This window comes from Triturus cristatus, chromosome 8, assembly GCF_964204655.1.
Source record: "Triturus cristatus chromosome 8, aTriCri1.1, whole genome shotgun sequence".
Taxonomy (NCBI): Eukaryota; Metazoa; Chordata; class Amphibia; order Caudata; family Salamandridae; genus Triturus; species Triturus cristatus.
The window spans coordinates 1,147,556,293-1,147,572,156 of NC_140591.1; positions in this window are offsets into that span (position 1 = coordinate 1,147,556,293).

Here is a 15,864-nt window from a genome sequence, read left to right on the forward strand (position 1 = left end):
TCTCAGATGTCCTGCTGACCCTCAAATTCATGAACACCCCCGTGGTACATAACAGGAAGCCACACCATAATGACATAGAGGCAGACAACTGAAGGCACATGTCACTAAGCACAACCTGGAAGTTGATTCACAGGAGTGGGATTACAGAGTGTTTCTAAATGCCCTTGAGTAGGCATGACAGCCCAGGTCTATGTGAAACAGTGTTTGGCCCTGGACAGTAGTCAGGTGGCTAAGCAAGTGTGACACATTTGATATACATTCTCCTGAGGCACACAAATTGGAGTCCCCTGCTGCATGGGTTTGTTTGAAATACCCCAGCCATATGTGGCGAGTCAGATCAGCAATTGGAACACATATCAAGGGGACACACAGATCACAAATCAGATCTCAGGCATTGGGTAAACAATTGACCCACCCATGAAACACACAACAGAGTCACAGGAAGAGATACTGTGTGGAAGCTGAAGCATAGCTGACTGCAGGGACACAGTGCCCTAGTGACACAACCAACAGACTGTAGGGGCCACACCTGTGGATCAGATGAGGAGGGTGCATCACACAATTGAGGGACATGAGTATTGGACTACAAGACCTATGTAATTTGGAAGTGTGACCAGGCCAAAAGACTGCAATAGGCATGTCAGACATAGTACACAGATTAGGCATGGACTTACCCCCTCCTTGCTGCTGCCTGGCCTTCAGCTGCCTATCCAGGTCCGGGAAGACCACTGCCAGTATCCGGAGCATGTGGGGGGGTCAGGGTCCGATGTCCGCCCCTCTTGCGAGGAGGTGACAGCTTCAGCTGGACCCTTGCGATCCTCCGGGTCCAGCCCCGAAGGTCCTGCCACCTCTTCTGACAGTTGCGGATCCGGCGCTTGTAGACCCCCACCGAACGAACTGCCCGGGTGATGGTCAGCCATATCTTCTGCTTCTGGTGGGCATCAACCTGTGAGGATGACAAAGTTGAAAGTCCATTAACACACATGCCCCATATTTGTGATGCACACATTTGGATAAACCTGTCATCATCACAAAGGGAAATGAGTGACACAGGTAGTGCACCCATGGAAAAGAACAAATGACCTGCATGTCTGACATGTTAACAATGCCTGGGAAGTTTAAGCTTGCACACATGCACTTTAGCTGCAGAACACCTGTTCATTACATGTACCTACTCACTTTGGGGGATGAAAGTACTCAGTGAGTATGCTTGATACTGGTGTACACACTGCTATTACTGCTAGTCAGACAACATGCATAATTAGGAAGGCAGTGAACTGCACACTCACCTGCTCCCCTGGTTTCCCATACAGCTTGCTGTACTGTGGAAGGAGCCCATCCAGCAGGGCCTGGTTCTCCTCCTCAGTGAAGGCTGGGGCATACGCATTGTCACCTGCGTTGGACCTCATTGCAGTCAATGGCAAAGTGTACGCATGGCTCGGTCATGAACTGTGCAATGCGTAGTCATTGTCACCCACGTCGGACCTCATTACAGTCAATGGCAAAGTGTACGCACGGCTCGGTCATGAACCATGCAATGCGTATGCATTGTCACCCGCGTCAGACCTCATTGAAGTCAATGGCAAAGCGTACGCAGGGCTCGATCATGAACTGTGCAATGCGTACGCATTGTCACCCACATCAGACCACATTGCAGTCAATGGCAAAGCGTATGCACGGGTCGGTCATGAACCGTGCAATGTGTACACATTGTCACCCGCGTCGGAGCTCATTGGTGTGACTATTTGACAGCTTCAACACACAAGTACTTGCCAGGGACACATTTGCACACCTACCACACTACAGCATTGGCCACACAGTGTCCCATGGCATGCAAGGCTGCATTCTCTGTGTGTTGGGGGCAACATTTGGTTTGTTGTGTAGCACTTTTGTTCAGCCACTCCCAGGCTGTGCACATGTTCATGGGGGCACAGTCCTTTGTGTGTTGTGCACATTACCGCTGTGATGTGCAACTGTACAGTTATGGGCATGAGTCATCAACACAGTTGCAGGTTGGATATGTTTAGGACATGTCACATACACCCTGAGTCCTGGGGGTGATGGCATGTATGTCACAGTGAGACCTGTAGCCACAATTCTGATGTACACCCACAGTCTATGTGCATGTTGTGTCTCTGATGTGGCTCATCAAATGTGCCCAACGGGACACAGTCTCCACATCCATGTGGTTTGTGCAGCAACCTTGATGTTGTGTGTGTGTGTGTCTAAGAGACATACATGTAAGGCCTGCAGAGACAACAGTGGCCACTACCTGTGGGACTCACACTTGCCTTGTGGCGTTTACGTGATACGCCATGTCATGCCAGTGTCGATGTGGCAATACAGGGACCCTGGGTATCTGCATGGCAAAGCTCTGTGATGCATGGGAGACATCAGGCCTCACTTGTCACTGTGGTGTGTGTTTGTAACGTCACAGCAGTACATAGGTAGGGTGACAGAGCCCAATGATTGGCCTTTGCACTACATGGGACTTATGTGGATACGTGGACTTGAGATGTGAGGTGTTGTCCATGTAGGTGACATATGTGTCCATGCCCAACAGCACACACCTCAGTACATTGTGTATTGTCATGATGTATCATGTGATATTTTGCTTGGTCATGGCCACATGGGTGGATAAACTGACAATCTTCCTTTGTGCATCTCTGTTCTGCAGGGCACAAGCTGCCAATCGACCGTTCCCAGACCTTGAAACCATGCAGGAACGTGACTGCATCTGACGGTACCGCTTCACCAGGCCACTGATTGAGGAGTTGGTGGAGCAGTTGGCGCCACATCTGCTACCTGGCCTGACATACCCTACAGCACTGACCCCAGAGGTGAAGGTGATGGCAGCCCTGCACTTCTTTGCTACTGGTACCTTCCAGTATACTGTGGCTACTGCTGGTGGTATGTCGCAATGTTTAGTCGTGTGCTACGCGATGTCTTGGAGGGGATGTTGAATTTCCTTGACCTGCACATCAAGTTCCCAAGCCCAGCTCAACTCCCTGAAATAAAGAATGCCTTTTATACACTGAGGAGGATGCCGAACGTCATCAGATCAATTGATGGTACACATGTGGCCCTGGTACCACCACAGGCACATGAGCAGGCATACCGGAACAGGAAACCTTTACACTCGATCAATGCTCTGGTGGTATGTCTTACAGACATGTGTATCACACATGTGTGTGCACGTTTCCCCGGTTCTGCGCACGATGCCTACATCATGAGGAGTAGTCGCATTGCAACGCTGATGTCACACACGACAGACCAGCGTGCCTGGCTTGTCGGTGTGTACTGACTGTTTACCATTGTGTGTGTTTGACAATGTTGTATTCCGCACTCCCAAAAAACTCAGCTAACTGTTCAATAGTTTGTGTGTAGGTGACTCCGGATACCCCAAAATGCCGTGGTTGCTGACACCCCTCAGGAACCCTGTGACACCAGCCGAGATGCGCTACAATGAGGCACATGGTCGGAGCAGGAGGGTTATTGATCGGACATTTGGTCTCCTGAAAAGCCACTTCTGCTGCCTGGACAAGACCGGAGGGGCCCTCCCATTTGACCCTGCAAAGGTGTGCAAAATTATCCTTGTATGCTGCATGCTACACAACATGGCAGTGCAAAAGAAGGTGCCTCTCATCCAGGATGACGATGACCGACCTCCACCACCTGTGGAGGATCCCGGCCTGGACCACGATGCCAGTGATGATGAAGATGAGGGTGACATCCTCAAACAGCTCATCAACAACTTCTTCACCTGAATGTGAGTTTACAGGGTTGTTATGTCAATGTATGGAGTTAGCCTGAAATGTGTTGTGGCTGCTCTGTTGCTGTTTGAGTGTGTCTGTGTGACACTTGCCCGGATGCGTGCAGTGATGTGTCCATTCAGGTGGTCTGTACTCCACAATAGTGTAATACTGCTAACTTGTTTCTGTGTAGGTTTCTTGTGACATGTTTTGTGCATGTGTATTGCATTTCTTTACTGTTCTGCTGTGCTTTTGACTGTGTCCTGTGTCTGTCCTTCCCAGGGTACTTAGCCTGTTGTTTGGTCAACACTGACCCCCATGACCCAGAATCCAACATCAGTGTGGAAGTAGTCAATTGCATCACGTGATGTGCCACACACCCCTGGACTTCAATTCTCAGACACTCTGTGACCGTGTGTCCACCCTTAACGTACAATTGCCTTGCAACTATTGTGGAATAAACATGTTGCTGATGTGTAATGAACCTGTGCTATGCTTTGTTAGGTGTGTTGTCTGTCTTCCCACATCTGAGTGACATTTGCTTACCTCACCTGTGGACTTGTTACCACTGACTGTGGATAGGTGTTTCGTCTGTGCATACCAATGTGTTTCAGGTCAACATCATTGTGTGGGATGAGTAACATGGCCATGGTGAGTATGTGTTGTTGTGCCATAGTGGTGTGTCTCCCTCACATGTGTCACATCACCATGACTCACATGACGGTGGTCACATTGTTGTAGTATTTGGCATGCACAGTGTTGTTTAGCAGATCAACATCTCCACAACACATGACAAGTTGGAGTCACAACAGAGGCAAATATGGTGTACTGGTGAGTTTATTTAAGAACATGTGTGAGGAAGGTTCACAGGATGGTGGGTGCTGTACATTGGGTTTTGAATCCAAAGTTCACAGTAGAGTTGGAAGTGTTGGTAGATGAAATGTCCAGAGTAAAGTCCACAGTTATCGGCTACATTGGACCAACATGAACCCTCCATGTCATGTGGGCGAGTTGTGTCCAAATGGACAAGGTGAACGGGTTGCGCACAAAGAACATTGTCCAGAACAGGTTTAGAGGCCCTGGGGGATGTGCAGGGACATCTGCATCTCACATGTCCTTCTTCAGACGACCCTCTTTTTCTTGGGGGGGAAATCCTCGGGTGCAGGCCTCTGCGGTGCAGGGAACTCTCCACCAAAGTCCTCCTCCTCCCTGTGACACTGGCAGATGGTGTGGCAACAGATGTTGTGGCCACACAGAGAGGTCTGGACATGTTTGTGCTGATCTGGTGGAGGCATTGGAGTATGTTCCGATGCACCGCAGTAAGTGCATCCCACTTTGCCTCCACATGGACATGGTAGGCAGCCTGCTCCTCTTGGATGTCCTTGAGGATCCCCACTACCTGGCCAAATCCTCCGGTGCTATCCTGGTACGCATCTATGATACGTGCCAGTTGGGGGCCATCATGCAGTCTAGACCCCTCTGCAGGGCACACACTCTGCCTCCCACCACTCCCAGCACCCCTATCCACACGGGCAGGACCAGCGGCGGCATGCACAGGTGACACTGGGACCCCTTGGGTGGTGTTGCTGGTGGTGCTGGCTGTAGCTTCTGGGGTGTCCTGTGTCCCTGTGCTGTGGGTGTTCTGTGGCCTTGGTCTGTCCGTGTTGGCAGGGGTGCCCTGTCTGTTTCCAGATGCTGGAGGCGTGGGTACCGGGGGTGCAGATGTTGGTGCAGCTGTTACTGCATGATGACTCACACCGGAGCTGCCAGGTTGTTCATCGTCATCCGAAGAGGACAGAGACAGAGTCAAACCAGAGAGCTCAGTATCCACCAGAGTCTGGGACTGGGAATCCTCTTCATGTGGTACTGTGTCCCCAGCACCACCTGTGTTTGGAAGAGACACACAATGTAAGTTATGTTTCTACTGGCATCAATGGTTCACAAATATGACATTTTCTACTGTATGAATGGATGCCTGCCTGTACACAGCTTTTTTCCTGGTTGTCACATACAGAGATTGATATTTTTGTTGCACATTGCCCAGCCAAAAAGAAACATTTCAATGTGCATGTCGAAGTGTGTGCATGCCCAGCTCATGGATAGATTTGTCTGTTCATGACTGTTAGAAAAGGTAGACGGACCGGGAGGGTCGGCCGGGGTCAGGAGGAGAGGTCTCCGGGGAGAGCCGTCTCCAGCGATCGTACAGACAAGTAACTTCCCCCCCACAGACAAATACCACACACAGAGAAGGTTCAATGATCTTTATAGGTACTTAGGTAAGGTACGGTCAAATGGTACAAGGAGGTCTGGACTCAGGGGTCCCCTCGATTAGAGTCTCGCAAGGTAGGGAAGGGGGTAGCGGGACAGTCTATTTACCAATCAGGTAATCCGGATGAGATGGTGATGAGCTCACAATCCTCGAGCTTTGGTGGTTAGGTGGTATGGGCCGCGGCAGCGCCAGCAGGTCCTGGTGTGGATGGTCGATACAACGGGCCGCGGCAGCGCCAGCAGGTCCCAGGAAGATGAACGGTCCGCGGCAGCGCCAGCAGGTCCCGGTGAAGATGGTCGTTACAACGGGCCGCGGCAGCGCAAGCAGGTCCCAGGAAGATGAACGGTCCGCGGCAGCGCCAGCAGGTCCCGGTGAGGATGGTCGTTACAACGGGCCGCGGCAGCGCCAGCAGGTCCCAGGAAGATGAACGGTCCGCGGCAGCGCCAGCAGGTCCCGGTGAGGATGGTCGTTACAACGGGCCGCGGCAGCGCCAGCAGGTCCCAGGAAGATGAACGGTCCGCGGCAGCGCCAGCAGGTCCCGGTGAGGATGGTCGTTACGACGGGCCGCGGCAGCACCAGCAGGTCCCAGGAAGATGACTGTTGCAGAAGGCCGCGGCAGCGCCAGCAGGCAGGACGATGGTTCACAAGAGCGGGCTACGGCAGCGCCAGTAGTCCGTCAGGGTTGAGTTCACTCGGTGTCTCTCGACTCCAGGATACAACTGCCTTCCTGCTCCGGAGCTGCCTCAGTTATAGGGCTGGTGCCCTTTGATGTCCGGACCCTCGCACTTGGAGGTCGGAGGGTCCGGGATGAAGGTGTCCAGACACCCAGCAGGGGGTGGAGCCAGTGCCCGGGGAAGCTGGGAGCGATCGGCACCTGGCGGGGGAGAGCCCTTGACACTTCGGTCTCCCATTGACCTGCCAAGTGGTCCGCTCACCTCCTGGGTGGATAGTGGTGCCGGGATGTCGGGGCCGGCCAGGCCCGGGGTTAGGGTCGAGGGGAGGCCAGGCGGCCGCGTGGTACAGGGTCCAAGATGGCGGCTGGACCCGGCCGGGAAATCCGGTGGGGCCGGACCCCGTGATGAGTGGGGGTCCGAGGGCAGAGGGTCCGTCGGGGGACGGGGTGCAGGTGCTCGTTGCGGGGTTATGCCAGGTGGCCCGGAGTCCGGGTCTTGTCGAGCGGGGAGGGCGCGGGCCGTCTGTGAGGCCTGTCCAACATGCGTCCCCCCCAGCTGAAGGCGGGGAGAGTCACCCATCCCCTTGGGGACTCTCTTCGTCGAGGCGGAAAAAGCGGGACAGGCCATCCGCGTTGGCGTGGTCTTGGCCCGGTCGGTGCTCCACGGTGAAGTCCATTCCCTGCAGGGAAATGGACCAGCGCAAGAGTTTTGGGTTCTCCCCCCGCATCTGCATCAGCCATTGCAGGGGTCGATGGTCGGTCTGTACCCGGAAGTGGGTACCAAAGAGGTAGGGCCGGAGCTTTTTGAGGGCCCACACCACTGCAAATGCTTCCCTCTCGATGGTGCTCCAACGCTGTTCTCGGGCCAGGAGACGTCGGCTGATGAAGGCCACCGGCTGGTCATGACCTTCGGGGTTCAGCTGAGAGAGGACGGCTCCTATGCCGTGGTCGGAGGCGTCGGTCTGCACCACAAACTCCCGACTGTAATCGGGGGCCTGGAGCACCGGGGCGGTGCACAGGGCGGCCTTCAGCTCCTCGAAGGCCGCTTGACAGTCAGGAGTCCAATTGATCCGCTTTGGCTGGTTCTTGGATGTGAGTCCCGTGAGGGGCCCCACGATGCTGCCGTAGTCCTTCACGAACCGCCGGTAGTAGCCGGTGAGCCCCAAGAAGGCTCGGACCTCGGTCTGGGTGACGGGGGGCTGCCAGGACTGGATGGCAGCGATCTTAAGTTGTAGTGGGGCCACCAGGCCGCTCCCCACTTGGTGCCCAAGGTAGGTCACGGACCCTTGGCCAATCTGGCACTTGCCGGCCTTAATGGTGAGGCCGGCCCGCTGGAGGGCTTGCAGGACCTCTTGGAGGTGACGGAGGTGGTCGGACCAGTGGCGGCTGTACACAGCGATATCGTCCAGGTAGGCAGCGCTGAATTCTTCAAGCCCCGCCAAGACCTGGTTCACAAGGCGTTGGAACGTGGCGGGGGCGTTCTTCATGCCAAAGGGCATGACCTTAAATTGATAGTGGCCATCGGGGGTGGAGAAGGCTGACCGTTCCTGAGCCCGGGGTGTGAGGCCGATTTGCCAGTAGCCCGCCGTTAGGTCGAAGATACTAAGGTAGCGGGCGGCCCCCAGCCGGTCGATCAGTTCGTCTGCTCGGGGGATGGGGTGAGCGTCGGTCCGGGTGACAGCGTTCAAGCCCCGGTAGTCGACGCAGAATCTTAGTTCAGGTGCGGTGCCGGGGGCAGCGGCTTTGGGAACTAGTACGACTGGACTGGCCCAGGGACTGTCCGAGGGCTCGATGACCCCGATCGTGAGCATCTTGGCCACCTCCTCCTGTATGCAGGCCCGTACCCGATCTGGTACGCGGTAGGCCCGGTGCCGGACAGGGGGACTGTCCCCGGTGTCTACGTCGTGCAAACACCAGGGGGTGACCCCGGGGGTGAGGGAGAACAGGGCAGCGAACTGCAGCAGGAGGTCCCGGCAGTCCTGTCGTTGCTCCGTAGTGAGGGCGTCAGAGAGCCGGACCCCGTCCACGGAGCCGTCCTTCTCTTGAGTCTTCAGGAGATCCGGGAGGGGCTCGGAGTCTTCTTCGGTGCCACTGTCCGTAGCCATCAAGAGGCTTAGTTCGGAGCGCACAAAGTGCGGTTTGAGCCGGTTGGTGTGGAGGACCCGAAGGGGGTTCCGGGAGGTCCCCATGTCGATGAGGTAAGTGACGGGGCTTTTGCGCTCGACCACCTTGAAGGGCCCCGTCCACTTATCTTGCAGGGCACACGGTTCGGTGGGGGACATCACCCATACTTGCTGCCCCGGCTCGAATTCCACGGAGGAGGCATTGTGGTCATACCACCTCTTCATGTCCTCCTGGCTGGCCTCGAGGTTCGCCTTGGCCATCTCCCTGAAGCGCCGGGTCTGGTTTCGCAAGGCCAGGAGGTATTTGAAGACGTCTGGAGGGGTCGTTAGGGGGGTCTGCTCCCAGCCCTCCTTCACTAGGCTGAGGGGCCCTCGCACAGGGTGTCCGTATAGGAGTTCAAAGGGGCTAAAGCCGAGGGACTTCTGGGGTACTTCTCGGTAGGCAAAGAGGAGGCACGGGAGCAGTACGTCCCACTGGCGACGGAGAGGCTCTTCTAATCCCCCAATCATCCCTTTGAGAGTGCGGTTGAACCGCTCCACTAGTCCGTTTCCTTGGGGGTGATAGGGGGTCGTGAATCTGTATGTGACCCCGCATTGTTGCCAGAGGGACTTCATGTACTTCGATATGAAGTTCGTACCTCGGTCGCTTACGACTTCCCGGGGGAAGCCTACCCGGGAGAAGATCCCCATCAGGGCCCGGCCAACCACTGGAGCGGTCACGGTCCGTAGGGGCACCGCCTCGGGATAGCGGGTGGCATGGTCCACTAGTACCAAGATGAACCTGTGTCCTTGAGCCGTGCGAGGATCCAGCGGTCCCACAATGTCTATCCCCACCCTCTCGAACGGGGTGGTGACCACCGGGAAGGGTTGTAGAGGAGCCTTCAGCTTCCGGCCACTCTTCCCGCTTGCTTGGCATGTGGGGCACGATCGGCAGTGGTTCAGAACGTCATTCCTCATTTTTGGCCAGAAAAAGTGGGTCACCAGTCGACTGTACGTCTTATCTTGGCCCAGGTGCCCAGCCAGGGGGACATCGTGGGCTAGGTTGAGCAGAAAGTCTCGGAAGCGGAGCGGTACCACCAGAACTCGACTGGCCCCCAGCTCGGCGATTCTTTGCTCGCTGTAGAGCAGGTCGTTATCCCAGTAGACCCAGTGGGTTCCGGTGGTGTCCCCGGCGGCTTGGGTGCTGGCTTGTTGGCGGAGTCCCTCGAGGGAGGGACAGGTCTTTTGCTCTTGGCGGAACTGTTCTTGGGTGGGCCCCCCTTCTTGCCGCCACTGAGCCAGACCGGGAAGGCCCTGGGGTTGCGTGTTTTCTTCGGGGGCCTGGTCTGGGAGGTCGGACTCGCCGTTGTCCTCTACGGGGGCCACCGGGGGCGGAGGTGCCGGCCATTCGGTTTCTTCTGATCGGGGGGCGGCCCGGCCGGCCATGGATCGGGTGGTTATGCAGGCCCAGTCCGGGAGGCCCAGCATCCCCAGGTGCTCTCTCCTCTCGACGGTGGCCCACGGGGAACTCTCGAGGTCATTCCCCAGGAGGCAGTCCACGGGGGCATCGTCCCGGACCGTCACTTTCAGTAGGCCGGAGACCCCTCCCCATTCAAACGGGACGCAGGCCATCTTGCACATGCTTTCGGAGTTATCTGCCGAGCGGACGGGGCAGAGAATGTTCGGCAGGATCTGCTCGGGCTTCACCAGGTGACAGCGGACGGCCGTCACGCTGGCGCCGGTGTCGCGCAAGGCCTCAGCTCTCTGTCCATTAATGGTCACCCACTGACCGTATTTTCTGGTGTTGGCGGGTAGGGGAGCCCGCGGAACCATGTCTCTTCCCCCTAAGCATGCCAGGACCATGGCGGCCGGTTCCCACCCTTGCTGATCCGGCTCATACTCCTCGGGTCCCTCCGACAACTGCTCCTCCCCCAGGGCAGCGGCAGCTACCTGGCGGGGCTTGGGCGTTTGGTTCAGCGGGCAGCTTGGATCGTTGGCGTAGTGGCCTAGTCGCTGGCACCGGTGGCACGTGACGTTGGCTCGGTACCCAGGCCGCAACGGGGGGTTGCCCCGGCCGGCCGGCGGCGGGGTGCTGGCCACGGTTGTTGCTGGTAAGGCGTCTCTCCCACGCCCCTGGCCTCCTCCTCCTCCTCGAGGTCGGTGCTGGCCTTGGTTGCTTCTGTTCTGGTCGTGTGGCCCTTTCCGGCCCACTCGGGTACTTTCCCACCGGTCAGCTTCGGCGGCGAGCTGCCGGGGGTCAGTCAGCTTACTGTCGAGCAGGTGCTGCCTGAGCTCGACGAAACAGTTGTTCGACAGGTGTTCCCATACTATAAGGTTGAAGAGTTGTTCGTATGTGGTGACCTGACTTCCCTTGATCCACCCCTCGAAGGCCCGGCTGAAATAGTTCACGTATTCCACCCAAGTTGTACCTGGGATCCGGGTGCAATCCCTGAACCTCTGGCGGTACATCTCGGGGGTGAGGCCGTAGCGGGTGAGGAGTGCAGCCTTCATGTGGTCGTAGGACGACATTTGGTGATCGGGGAGCTGCAGCAGGGCATCGCGACCCTCGTTGATAAATCTACCCTAAAGTCCGGCTCCCCAATCACTCCGGTCGATCCGGTGGGAGGTCATTGCGATCTCATAGGCCTTAAACCACTGTTGTATGTCGTCTTCTCGGACATACTCGCGGACCACATCCTTGGGGATGTGCACTTTTTTCTCAGTTGGTCCCGGGGTGTGTGGTCTTTCAGGCACCCCCAAGTCCTTATGCTGTTTGCGCAGTTCTATCTCTGCCAATTGGCGCTCGTGCTCGAGCGTTATTTTTTTCTCTTCCAGCTCTCTCTGCCTCTGTTTTTCTTCCCGTTCCTCTCGAATCCGCATATGCTCGAGGTTGAGTTTTTGTTCAATTAGCTTGAGCTCTCCATCCATCTTGAGTCGTGCCATCTCTAATTCGTGCAGTCTGACTCTGTCTCTTTCTCGTATCTCCTCCGGTGAGAGGCCCGTTCCCCGCTCCTCGGGAGTCGTGGCGTTCCCCTCTGGCGTAACGCTGTTTTGGTCTGGTGTGATGCTGCTTGGGTCGGAGGGTCTTGTGACCCCCGTTTCTGTCCACGACTCAAGGGCGCGCTTTAGATCATCCTTGGTACTTAGGCCGGTGGTAGCAATGCCAAGTTCTATACAAAATTGTCTCAGTTCGCGGTGGTTGTATTCGTCTATTTTCTCCATTTGGAACTTCTCGGTGGAGCTGCTATCTTTGGTCGACATCGTGCTTTGTCGTGGGGTGAGCTACTCTCTGTACGATTACGCGTTGATTCGGATCGCGCCGCTGGCCACCAATGTTAGAAAAGGTAGACGGACCGGGAGGGTCGGCCGGGGTCAGGAGGAGAGGTCTCCGGGGAGAGCCGTCTCCAGCGATCGTACAGACAAGTAACTTCCCCCCCACAGACAAATACCACACACAGAGAAGGTTCAATGATCTTTATAGGTACTTAGGTAAGGTACGGTCAAATGGTACAAGGAGGTCTGGACTCAGGGGTCCCCTCGATTAGAGTCTCGCAAGGTAGGGAAGGGGGTAGCGGGACAGTCTATTTACCAATCAGGTAATCCGGATGAGATGGTGATGAGCTCACAATCCTCGAGCTTTGGTGGTTAGGTGGTATGGGCCGCGGCAGCGCCAGCAGGTCCTGGTGTGGATGGTCGATACAACGGGCCGCGGCAGCGCCAGCAGGTCCCAGGAAGATGAACGGTCCGCGGCAGCGCCAGCAGGTCCCGGTGAAGATGGTCGTTACAACGGGCCGCGGCAGCGCCAGCAGGTCCCAGGAAGATGAACGGTCCGCGGCAGCGCCAGCAGGTCCCGGTGAGGATGGTCGTTACAACGGGCCGCGGCAGCGCCAGCAGGTCCCAGGAAGATGAACGGTCCGCGGCAGCGCCAGCAGGTCCCGGTGAGGATGGTCGTTACAACGGGCCGCGGCAGCGCCAGCAGGTCCCAGGAAGATGAACGGTCCGCGGCAGCGCCAGCAGGTCCCGGTGAGGATGGTCGTTACGACGGGCCGCGGCAGCGCCAGCAGGTCCCAGGAAGATGACTGTTGCAGAAGGCCGCGGCAGCGCCAGCAGGCAGGACGATGGTTCACAAGAGCGGGCTACGGCAGCGCCAGTAGTCCGTCAGGGTTGAGTTCACTCGGTGTCTCTCGACTCCAGGATACAACTGCCTTCCTGCTCCGGAGCTGCCTCAGTTATAGGGCTGGTGCCCTTTGATGTCCGGACCCTCGCACTTGGAGGTCGGAGGGTCCGGGATGAAGGTGTCCAGACACCCAGCAGGGGGTGGAGCCAGTGCCCGGGGAAGCTGGGAGCGATCGGCACCTGGCGGGGGAGAGCCCTTGACACTTCGGTCTCCCATTGACCTGCCAAGTGGTCCGCTCACCTCCTGGGTGGATAGTGGTGCCGGGATGTCGGGGCCGGCCAGGCCCGGGGTTAGGGTCGAGGGGAGGCCAGGCGGCCGCGTGGTACAGGGTCCAAGATGGCGGCTGGACCCGGCCGGGAAAGCCGGTGGGGCCGGACCCCGTGATGAGTGGGGGTCCGAGGGCAGAGGGTCCGTCGGGGGACGGGGTGCAGGTGCTCGTTGCGGGGTTATGCCAGGTGGCCCGGAGTCCGGGTCTTGTCGAGCGGGGAGGGCGCGGGCCGTCTGTGAGGCCTGTCCAACAATGACCATTACTACTCAAGTGCCATCATGTTGCTGACACAGGTGTGTCATCCCTGTACACATGTGAGATTTAACAAGGACATACGTGCTATTCCACTGGGAATATGTTGTACTATTGGGGCATGTGTTGTAGCAGAGTTTGCTAGTTTTTTTGTGCCACATTGGTGTATTGGTACGACATGGTCACAGTCCTGTATGCCTGTGATCTCTTTTGAGGAAGTGTTTTTTTACAGTGTTCCTTGTTCCCATCTAATTTCATACAAGTGATGATGTCACCATCATTAATGAGTCTGGTGCTGAGTTTTGTATATGCATATGTGATTTGACTTGTCAATGTTCTCCATGGTGACATGGATTGGGCAAGGTAGCACTCTGGCTTTTCAATGTTCATGACAGTGAGGGCCGGTGGCGTGTGTGTTGCAGTTTGGCTGCTGTGAGTAGCATGTCTCCTCCAATGCTGTCCAGGTTTGACCTTGTGTCTACAGTGTCTATGTCAGCGAGTGGTGTGTTGTGGGAAGGCTGCCTATGTTTCAGCATGATGTAGGAGTGGAATGCAGCTCACAACTGCACTGAGTGTGAATGCGAACATGCTATGGTGTCGGCTATACTGGTGTGTCCATTCCATTCACTGTCAGATGTCCCCTGTCAATAATGTATATGTGAGTTCCTGTGTATTTTGTGCAATGTACCATACATGGCTCTCCACATTTGTCATCTGCAAGACACACCTCCCCTGCCCAGCCAGGGGGCACCCCTGGACACTGCATCCCCAGACAATGATTTTGAACATATGGTTGCAATGGCTGTGACCGGGTTTTGTTTGGCCAGTGCATATGTGTGATTGTCAGCCACATCATTTCACAGGCCCAGTGTCAGACATCTTGTCAGTCCCTTCCCACTCCCTGTGAAGCGAGCATGGTTCAGTGTGAGCTTGCTGGGCCATGTGGGTGGCTGGGGATTGTCTGTGACTGCAACTCCCATCATGCTCCTGGCTACACCCCCCTTTTCCAGCATGCCCATACTTCCTCCCTTTTGACTCTGCTTCCCTGTGAGGGGGTGTGACAGCAATGGCAAGATGGCTGACTGTGAAGTCCTGGTGTTTGTTGGTGCCCAGTTCCCAGCATGGCCTTGTGCTCCCCACAACAGAGCCCAGTGTCAGACATCATGTCAGTCCCTTCCCACTCCCTGTGAGGCGAGCATGGTTCAGTGTGAGCTTGCTGGGCCATGTGGGTGGCTGGGGATTTTCTGTGACTACAACTCCCATCATGCTCCTGGGTACACCCCCCCTTCCCAGCATGCCCATACTTCCTCCCTCTTGACTCTGCTTCCCTGTGAGGGGGTGTGACAGCAATGGCAAGATGGCTGACTGTGAAATCCTGGTGTTTGTGTTTGGCTACAAGTCCAAAGAGAGCCCCTGTGCTTCACAAAGCAGCACCCAGTACTGTGTATCTTTTGCTGATATTTCACTGAGGTGTGGGTCAATGCATTCTACCCAGTGAGTTGTGTGGAGTTTGTGTTGAGGGGTGTGTGTGTCTCCACATGCTGGTAAGTATGGTCAGAGCTTTCAGTCCTCCTTCCCACCGGGCCATACGTCCCACCATGAAATGTGCTTTCATTGGAGGGTGTGCAAGTTGTCTTTCAGGATGTCAATCAGTGGTGTCCTGCTTCTGATTTGCACACAACCCCTAGCAGGGCCTTGTGCTCCCCACAGCAGGACCCAGTGTCAGCCATCTTGTCAGTCATTTTCCACCCTGTGATGTGTGCATGTTTCAGAGAGGACTTGATGGGACAATCTGGAGGGGAGCATTATGTGTGACTACAAACCCCATCATGCTTTTGGATACACTCACTTCACCTGCATACCCACTATTCCTTCCTGTCAGGCAGCTGCACTGTGAGGTAGTATGTTTGTGTTGGCAAACTGTCTGACAGTGTTTATTTGGCTTTGTGCCACTGCCTTGCTCTATTTGTTGGTAGGTTTGTACATGTCATGTTACAGTTCCAAGTCACTATGAGATAGCAGGTATTGTGTTTGTCTGACTAGCATACACATCTTGGGATGATTATCTATTGGTTACTGTGGCTTTGCTAACGGTGCATGGTTTCACTGTCCCCTTGCCACACAATATTGAGTATGTTGTTTGTGTACTCACCAGGCTCTGGTATGTCTGCTAGACCATAGACGCTCTCTGGTGGTAGGATGTTCCACACCTTCTCCTCCCAGGTGCTGAAGTAGACTGGTTTTGCAGGAGGGCCACAGCCAGTGCGCTGACTCAAGGTGTGATATTTCTCGATGAGTTTCTTGACCCTCCTGCACACGTCATACCACCTGTTCTGGATATCGTCCTTTGTGCGCAACGTTGGTGCTTGTG